Genomic DNA, 9,710 nt, shown 5'->3' with positions numbered 1-9,710 from the left:
CAGCAAGACAAAACAACAACTAGTTTCCTTAAACAATCATTGTTAAAAGAGCCCATCTCAAACCAGTGTTCGATGGAGCTTTCGTTGCATTGCTTCAGCTATCGTTTCCTTCTCCTCAATGAGCAATCAACCTAAAACAACACAAGAGAACAACAGAACATGTAACCAAGAACAACAATGATCTATTTACTTACAGAGTCAAGGAACCATAAGCTATCAAGTATATTTTACACAAGACATAGGAAATCATCATTGATTGTATTAAAATGAATCAAAAGCAAAGCTTACAACCAAGCCTTGACGTCGCAAGCCTTCTCGAAGGGTCCAGCCGGTATGTTTCTTCAAGCATTCACTCTCAAAAGGGTCTCCCAAATGGATGATAACTCTCTCTCACTCACAAGCTCTAGTACAAAGCTAAGGCAATCCACAACCAATTGCTAAACTATCATCAATTCACACTACAAACTATCAAACTCACACCAAAGCTAGCTAATTTGCTCCAATCCAAAAACTAAGAACTAGCTGATCATAGCAATGGGGAGTGCTTTTATAAGAGGAGGAGCCTCCATAAAATGAGGGAGAGGGAGCTTATCCTCAAGGGAGGTTTCTCAAAAGGTGGAACCACCATCCCAGAGGAGGAAAGGCGAACCAACTTGACCCAACAACCAGTTCTAGAATCACCTAGAAGGCCAACTGTTTGAACTAATTCGCCATATCTGGATCGTCGCAAGTCATACACTAGGGCTCAGCGATGACGTCGCAAGGAAGCAATGTATGCAGAGCAATCGTCGCAAGAAATATTTTGAGGACTTGCGCCGAGCCCTAAATTTCGACCGTCGCAGGAAACACGTGTACCCCTGCGACGACGTCGCGACGGTATAGTTCAACACAGAGAATCGTCGCAGGAAGAGTAGGGTTCACTTGCGACGATGCAAAAACATAGGTAAAAGGGTCAATCTTCAGTATTAGAGAGCACTTGTTTAATCTTCTTGAATGAGTGGGAAGATATGGACATATTTATTTGATGTATGACACAACGGAGATGTCACTCGGGGACTGATATGAGGTCGGTGACAAATTACTGTGTAACACTTATCTATATAAGACCATTCCCAAGATAGAAACAAAAAATAAGTCTTTGTAGTGCAGATCTAAGTCTAGATGTAGATTATATCTATGGGACAATCTATAAGGAAACCAAGGAATGTAATAATGCATGGCATTATAAGAAAGAATACATATCTAAAAAAGTTGATAAAAGTAAGGGATTTGATGATATCCCTTTTGTGTAAATGAAAACCTCCATAGAAGAAGGAGTTGATTTCAAATCACGATGCATGGTTATTCAACCTGGGTGTTTCATTTCATTTGACTCCTCACAAGAAGTGGTTTTGTGAACATGAAAAGTACAATATGTGTACTATGTTTCATTCGTAGATGATTTCTCAAGTAACACATGGTTCTATTTCCTCTCGAAGAGCTTTGAGGATTTTAATGAATTTAAAGAATTTAAGGCTCTTGTGGAAAATTAGGCAAGGAAGGAAATAAAGGAGTTGAGGGCAAACAATGGTGGAAAATTTTGTGAGGTTGAATTTGAGTAATTCCATAAGAAGTGTGGAATAACAAGGCAAAAGACTACTCCATAGCCACCTCAACATAATTAGTTGCAAAAGGAGCAAGCTAGATGTTGATGGAAAAGGTGAGGAATATGCTTAGTGGTGCAAGCTTGGAGCATAATTTTTAGTTAGAGGGAGTAGACACTATATGTACTTGATAAACCAATCACCTACATTAGCATCAATTGATAATAAGGTGTAGACTAGTAGTAACCCTTTCTTAAACATCTCAAAATTTTTGGCAATGATGCTTATGTGCATGTTCTAGGACAATATAATTAAGTTCGATAATAAAGTTGAAAAAAGTATCTTTGTTAGTTATAAATGTGGTATAAGTTGTTAGAAAAGTTTAGAGCCTAGTGATAAAGAATATCACTTTCAGTCGGGTTGTAGTATCTAGAGAGGTTAAAAGTATTCACCAACGGGAACTCCAACCAAGTGAAGGACAATTGGAGATAATGGAGTTTGAGTTAGAGTGTGAAGGATCCAACTCAAAAGAAGAAGATGAATAATAAGAAGAAAAACCTCAAACTCAATCTTAAATATATTGGTTCAAGCCCCAAGGGGTTAGCTCAATTGGTTGAGTTCCCATCATTAAAGCACCTTGCCAACAGGAGGTCACGAGGTCAATTCTCCTCAATGCTTTTGGGATTAGGCTTTGCTAATGAGACGACGAGAAGTGATCCCTTCAAGTGGATCTACCTGGATAGTTTTCGTGAACGTAGCGGCCACCGACCTCTATTGCCCATCAACCACATAAAATAAATAAAGAGATAGATCAAGTCAAGAAAGAAGGTAAACAAAAACTTCTACCTCACTTAATTATTGTTTTGGATTGTTTTATGCATTACTAATGTTGATCGTACCACTATTGGGGAGGCAGTGGATTGAGAAGGCAATAGACTATATAAGAATGTTGTGGTCAAAGAATTAGATGTCCTGGATAAAAGTGAGGTTTGGGATTTTGTCAAGTTTCCAATTGGAAGGGAACTTGTTGGTAGTAAGTGGGTGTTTAAGAAGAAGTTGAATGCAAAAGGTAAAGCAGATAAATACAAAGTTCATCCAATAGCAAAGAAATTATCTCAAGTGGAGGGAATTTATTTGTGTAAGATTTTTCTCTTGCTACTAAATTAACTTCTATTAGATTTATTTTGTCTACCGCTACTCATTTTGATCTTGAAGCAGAGTAGATGAGTGTGAAGATAACATTCCAACATGGGGATCTCAATGAAGAAATACACATGAAATGGCCAAAATGTTTTACAATGAAGGGAACACAATTGATTTGTAAGCCAAAAAAGTCTTTGTGTGTATTAAAATAATCCCCAGGAATGTGGTGTCAAAAGTTTGACACACACACACACATTGAGACTAATTAGTTTCTCAAGAAGAAAAGTTGATCACTATGTACTCCAAACTGCCTAGTGATCATTTCATTTATGTTGTCTTGTATGTTGATGATATCTTGTTGATTGGAAACAATAAGGAAATCATTAGGGATGTCAAAAATCAATTTTCTTATGAGTTTGATATGTAAGGTCTCGGTGGTACAAATTTTATTGTAGGCATGAAAATTAAAATCGATCAAGCAAAAATGAAAGTTTCATTAAATTGGAGAAAATATGTCGAGACAATATTACAAAGGTTTAATATGTAGGAACATAAACCAATCAAGGTCCTTATTCCCATAGATGAAAAATTATCTACAAACTAGTGTCCCAAGGCACAACAAGAGGTAGACCACATGTTTTTTGTTACCTATGCAAGGGTTATTAGAAGTTTGATGTATGTTATGGTCTATACAAGTTTAGACAATATCCATGTAGTAAAATTTTTGAGCATGTATACATCAAATTGAGAAAGGGGCATTGGATGATTGTAAAGAGGGTTTTTAGATACTTACATGGCATTTACTATATAATTTGTTATCGAGGAAGACCTTGATTGTATAGAGAGATAGATATACAAATTTTATTAATGCAAACTAGGATGAGTAAGATGCAGGTTGTAATTGTATTGTGAACTACAAACGTTAAGTACATGGAAACCACTAATAGAAGTAAGGATGTTTTAAGGTTGCAAATATTGTGGTCAGGTATTAGTTTTCCTCATAAAGTAGTAAGGATAGATTGTAACATCTCAAGTGCAAATTTTTTGGTAAAGAACCCTCCTTATCATGCTAAGACAAAGAATATTGATGTGCAGTACCATTTTGTTAAAGACATAATTGAAGACAATAAAATGTTGTTGGAGAAAGTTGATAAATTGAAGAAGGTTGCAAACTCACTGATGAATTCCATTGGTACCAAGAACTTTTCTTGGAATAGAGAATCAATCGCAATAACTAATGTTAGCAACTATTTAAATGAATGCCTTGTAATCGAACCCACTTTTGCAAAGTATTTAGCATGCAAGGCAACGTTGGATGTGTGTTGCATTATTTATAGGTAGAGTGAACCACATCTTGATGGAGATTTTGGGGGGCTAGTTTCAGCCCAAGAACACACATACACACACACACCCTTCCCACACACATACACATTAGATCAATTTTTCTACCTGTCAACTCAATTTATTGTATAAAGTAAGACATGTATTTTACTATCAATCCAGGTTGGTAATCTTAGAAGCAAACCACAATTTATGGATTTTTGGATAAGAACTAATATACAAATTAGTTATGAGAACAGAAGTGCATATCACAAATATAAAACATTCTACATAACTAAGCAAAAACATTTAAGTCTATTTCATAAAAGCATGCATTATTGGTCAATGAAATTAGACTATTTTAGAAAAACAAGGAAGAGGCTCTTTTCAAAGAGATCGGGTTGTCCTCCCTCAACAATTCTATAATGACATTGCCAATATCTAAATAAGCATAAAATAATGCAATGAAAGCATAAGAACTTAATCTAAGAAAGCTTGAAAGAAGTGAATATTGTTCAACCTTAATCCTAGCTCATGGAGAAGAGGCTCTTTTCTAAGAGACCTGGTTGTCCTTCCACATTCAAGCTAATCACTAAAAGGAAGCAATCTTCACTTAACACATGCCATAAAAATGAATTTTCATTAAAGATATTTACAAATATTTACAACAAATGAATATAATAAACATGGAGAATTAAACTAGCATATGCACAAATATGAACATCATACAACAACGTGTACTTAGCTTGGTATGGGGGCCCTCCAACCTTGTTGGTACACTGCTAAAATACTCAACTACAAAAACTCATTCACTCCAACAAACACAAAGAAATAATGAAACAAAAGCTATGTCTTCAATTATCTCAAAATAATAATATTCAAGTTTTTCTACATGTTCTAACTATGAATGCCCTTCTTTAAATAGGAAAAATAATAACCATATAAGCTAAAAAGTCTGAAACAACCATCATTAATGTTATCCCACTTCATTAGGTCAAAGCCATCCATTAGTTACAAGAAATCTGGAAGAATTCCAAAAAATCCTAAAACTGCCCCTTTTTAATAGGGATTTATCGGTGACAGGTCAAGTTTGACCAGCGTTGATCGGGCTTGTATTTGCTCAGTTTTACCGAACCAATAGATGTTCATCCATCCGCGGTTATTTTTTTTCCTTTCTTTTTGTCCCATTTTAATCTATTGTCGTTTGAGCGATTAATATTATAACATAATTTGAATTAATATATTAGGGTAATTGAGGATGTGGAACACCTAAATATTTTATTATCAACAATTGAGTTAATACAAAGAGATAGAGAGAGGTGCGATTGTTAAATGGGCCAGTCTTCCTTATCAAGGGTTTCCAAGGTAGATCTTGTGTATCCCATGGGTATTTCCCATCCTTTTTTTTAAGGTTAAGTTACTATTACTTATCTTGCATAGGTTATCAAAATATTTTGTTTAGTGGTACTTAGTCAAGTTTGAAATCTCCATTGCCCACCATTGAGTCATGACAATGTTAATTATTTTGTGATGGGAAAGGCTTCTATCCTTTCCTCTTTGATCTTGACACTAACTAAGATGAAATTTTTAAGGGTGACCCATGGCTCCTAGGCTCAAACGAACTTTACATAAACATCCAATCGTCAAATTTTGACCTTTAAGAAGGGGGGTCAATTGTAATTATAATGTGGGTTCATTTATCGATTTTACCACTATTTTTTGGTGACAATGAAACCTTGGTTGAAATAGGAAATATGTTGGGAAGATAAGCAAAATTCATATAGTCAATTTCTACACAGAATTATGCATTGAGGTTGATCTTAAAAAAAGGAATGTTATAATCTTTAGAAATTGAGCCAACGGATTGGATTCAAGCGTAGAAGAAAACCACTAACATATTCAATTTAAGTATAGCTTCTACCACGATTAGTCATGTTTTGGAAAATATTGTCCATAGAAAATAAAAACCCTACTCTCCCTTGTAATACCCCAACTTCGACCCCAATAATGTAACAGGTCATACTATATATAAATTGTGCATGTGTAGTTGTAATTGCTTGAGTTGAGCCATGTGAGTTTAAATAAATGACTCCCTTTATAAGTTATGTAATTATCATAGTACAAGTTTTGAGGGCTGAGCTCAAGGTCAAGGGCCAACTACTAAATGGATATACATGCATATAATGTAAATATACCTCTATCAAAAATGATATAATGGTCCAAGATGGCCATGAAAAGCATGACGGGGGTTACGATTCCACCACAAAATAAGAGGAAAAAGGGGTCTATGGAAAGTAACCCTTTATTTCCAAGTGGCAAACTAATATCTCATATATTTTTCCATCACATGCCTTAAATGCACCCATTCACCTCCTTTGACCAATACAGTCAATCATTTAATGCATGTAGAGGTTGGTACAAAAGTTTTTCATGTCATGGACCGAGTATAATGATTTTGGCAAAGTGTAACAATACTTCATTCCCATGTTAGAAGGAATGTCATTAATCGTTTCCCTGAACTCTCTCATTGTCACGTTCATTCTTTGTGTTTATCATACTCTAATCTCCTTCAGCTAAGAATGAACCAATTTGGGGAATTTAACAAAACCAATATTATGAAATAAAAAGTTGTAGACTTTAAATGGGGACTAAATGGCCATAGGTGAACCAAAAGAGTGAACAAGCTAGGAAGCCTTCACTTTTTGTATATTTTTTGTTCACTAGATCCTTGAGAGCCAAGTGTTATGTTTGCAAGTTATTCCTAGGAGGCATACAACATATTGGACTCTTTCTATCCATACCAAAGAGCGCTTGGAAGGGAAGAATATGTCTGAAGGACCATTGAGTAGAGAAAGGGAAGACCCCCCTTGCATTGTGTAGGGTAGTGGAATAAAGGGCCATGGTTGTTTAGTCACTAGATGAGATGCATGGAGTTCTCTATATGAGTACAATGACTAATCCACGAGAGAAAATGGGTTTGGTTTAGTGAGCTAGAAGCCCATACCTTGGTTCATTTACATTAGTGGCTACAAGCTGGCTCAAGGTATGCATCCACCTTGGATGCCTATGCCCAAGTCAAAAATTGTTTGTACGAAGCGAGCTTCCTAGACTCTCTTTATTAGATGACAAGTGTTTTTCCTCTCTTTATGATTCTACAATTTAATGCCTTTTTATTATTATGGAAATATATGTAATTTTTGTACTAAATGCGAATATGTTTAAATTTGGGCATGTATAGTTGGTTTCCATAAATTCATGTTGTTCCCTGCTTCTATATCCATCTACATTTATTTTGCATTGTGCATGCAATTAATTCATTTTGGGCATTTGTGGAAGACCATCTTCAGGTTAATGGTGAAATAGTTTCTTAAGGGACAAATCTTTAATGCCCTATTTAGCGGTTCCTCGTCCTTTGGTTGGGAGTGTTGGTTAGAGATGCCATAGTGTGGCACCAAAACTCAACTATAATGTTGGGCCAATTTGTGGGCAAGAAACGATTTATATTTGTATGAAGTTGTTTGAGAGTGTTGTGGAATTTACAAAACCACATATAAGGTTGGTAATGATCAACATGTTTAATTTCAAACCTATGTGAACAAAATATACCCATTATTCTTAAATTTCATGGATGTCACGATGCAAGAAAAGAGAGGTTAAGATGGCTAGTAATGCTTTGGTCAAAGAAGGAAATCGATGGATGTGTTAAATGAGATCACTGGTGGAGAAGATTCATCTATGTTTAACCTTCATTTAACGTAAAAAAAGAGTGCGTTAACACAAATAATGGAGATTATAGCGATAAAGAATAGATTAACAACTCAATATCTCTTGTGATGATTTGTAATGTATTTGATCGAGGATCTAACTTTAACAAGAATGATCGAGGTTTCACTCATTGATATAGATCAATGGCCCATAATCGCTCACACATTTGGAGTGTCTTGAGTAGAGAGAACTTACTTAGTCATAAACGACTAAGATTTCACTCATTGATATTGATCAATGCTCCATAATCACTCTTGCATTTACAGGTGTATTGGTTGGAGAAAACTTATTTTTATATGAACAATTAAGGTTTCACTTGCTAATTTATATTGATAACTTGAATATTATTGGGAGGGGTCTCTCGTCATAGCATAAAAGAAGGTGGTTTGAGGGGCTAAGAAAAGAGGGTTCATTCATCGTACCACTAAAGGATGATGTGCCACATAGAAGCATCAAGGGCACAATAAGGCCCAAGGGTTGCATAAAAGCATATAGGAAAATGGGAAGATGCTATCAATATAGGCATGAATAGAAAGTATTAGGTTACTTATGGTCTTCAACCTATGTAATATTGATTGAACCAAGTTTAGGGACAAGACCATCCAATTGTATTTGGTCCACGAGAAAGTTGAAGGTACAAACGAGAGGCTTTATGTAACTAGTGAAAAGACAATATATACAACCATGGCCCATAAAATAAAAGGAAATTGTCTCCAATCCATGGGGATCTGAGTTTACATAAAAATTATAGAAGACTAGTGGTGTTCAGTGCAAAATTATGTGGAACTAATAAGGGATCTAGAAAAAACAATGTTGCAATGTGGTCGTTGATGTCTTGATCCCTGCAACATTCCTAAATATTTCAAAAATCTCGTGAAAGATTTCCTTCACCAAACATTGGTAAATGGGGAAGTCCTTACATTTTATTATAATTGATCATGATGGGTGAGTTGAGGAAGATGTACTATAATTATTCTGATGATGATTTTGAAATTATTGTATAATATAATTATTACTATGCATAATTATTACAGTTCAATCTATTAATAATTATAGCAAAATTGCAAAAGTCATAACAATTTATGAACTTCTAAAGCTTATAATTTCTTATTATGACATTAAAATCGAGAAAAATTATAGTGAATGTGTTGATGGTGCTAGAGATCCGCCAACAAAGCGGACCTCCCCAGTATGAAGTCCCAACTAGACGTCACGTCGTTTGGAGTAGGAGCCCCATACAAATAATAGGACCGACCACCATTATTCATAGGAATTATCCTTGGCTGTAATTACCAACATAAGAGATTATGAAAACAATCTTCAAAACAAGCAAGTAAGTTGACACTGCGAGACATACAATTGCAGTGTATATAAAGTGATTTCACGGTAAGGAAAAGAGAGAGTGAGCCTATAGAAGAAAAGTAATAGTACTATCCCAAAAGAGACACACGAGAGCATGAAAATAATCATTGATTAACCTGAAAAGTAGTTCACAAGATAATAACAATGATAAAAGCAATTAGCAACACACATTCAACGAGATGCATACCAAAGCCAATGAAATAGTTCATTTTCATTAGTATGTGTCAACATAAACATACATTGAAAACAATGAAAGAATAGCCTTACAATCATTCATGACATATGAATGAAAGTGTGACGGCTCTAAGAGCTTCATATATTAAGTGAAAGTTCCAAGATACACATTTACAATGATGCAGCACTAGCCCCACTAGTGGAACATTCAGTCACCACTTGCTCCTCCAAAGAAAGATCTTCTCTCTTATGCCAAGCTAGAGAAGTCAAAGTGAAAATTCCAAAGTCCTTTCTCTTGAGCTTTGTGAGTGTATTTATAACAAAAGAGGTAACTCGCCACCTCCCATGTGACTCTTGACCTCC

This window comes from Pinus tabuliformis, chromosome J, assembly GCF_031772625.1.
Source record: "Pinus tabuliformis cultivar Carrire ecotype Pingquan chromosome J, CPIR1, whole genome shotgun sequence".
Taxonomy (NCBI): Eukaryota; Viridiplantae; Streptophyta; class Pinopsida; order Pinales; family Pinaceae; genus Pinus; species Pinus tabuliformis.
This window is presented reverse-complemented; position numbering follows the sequence as displayed.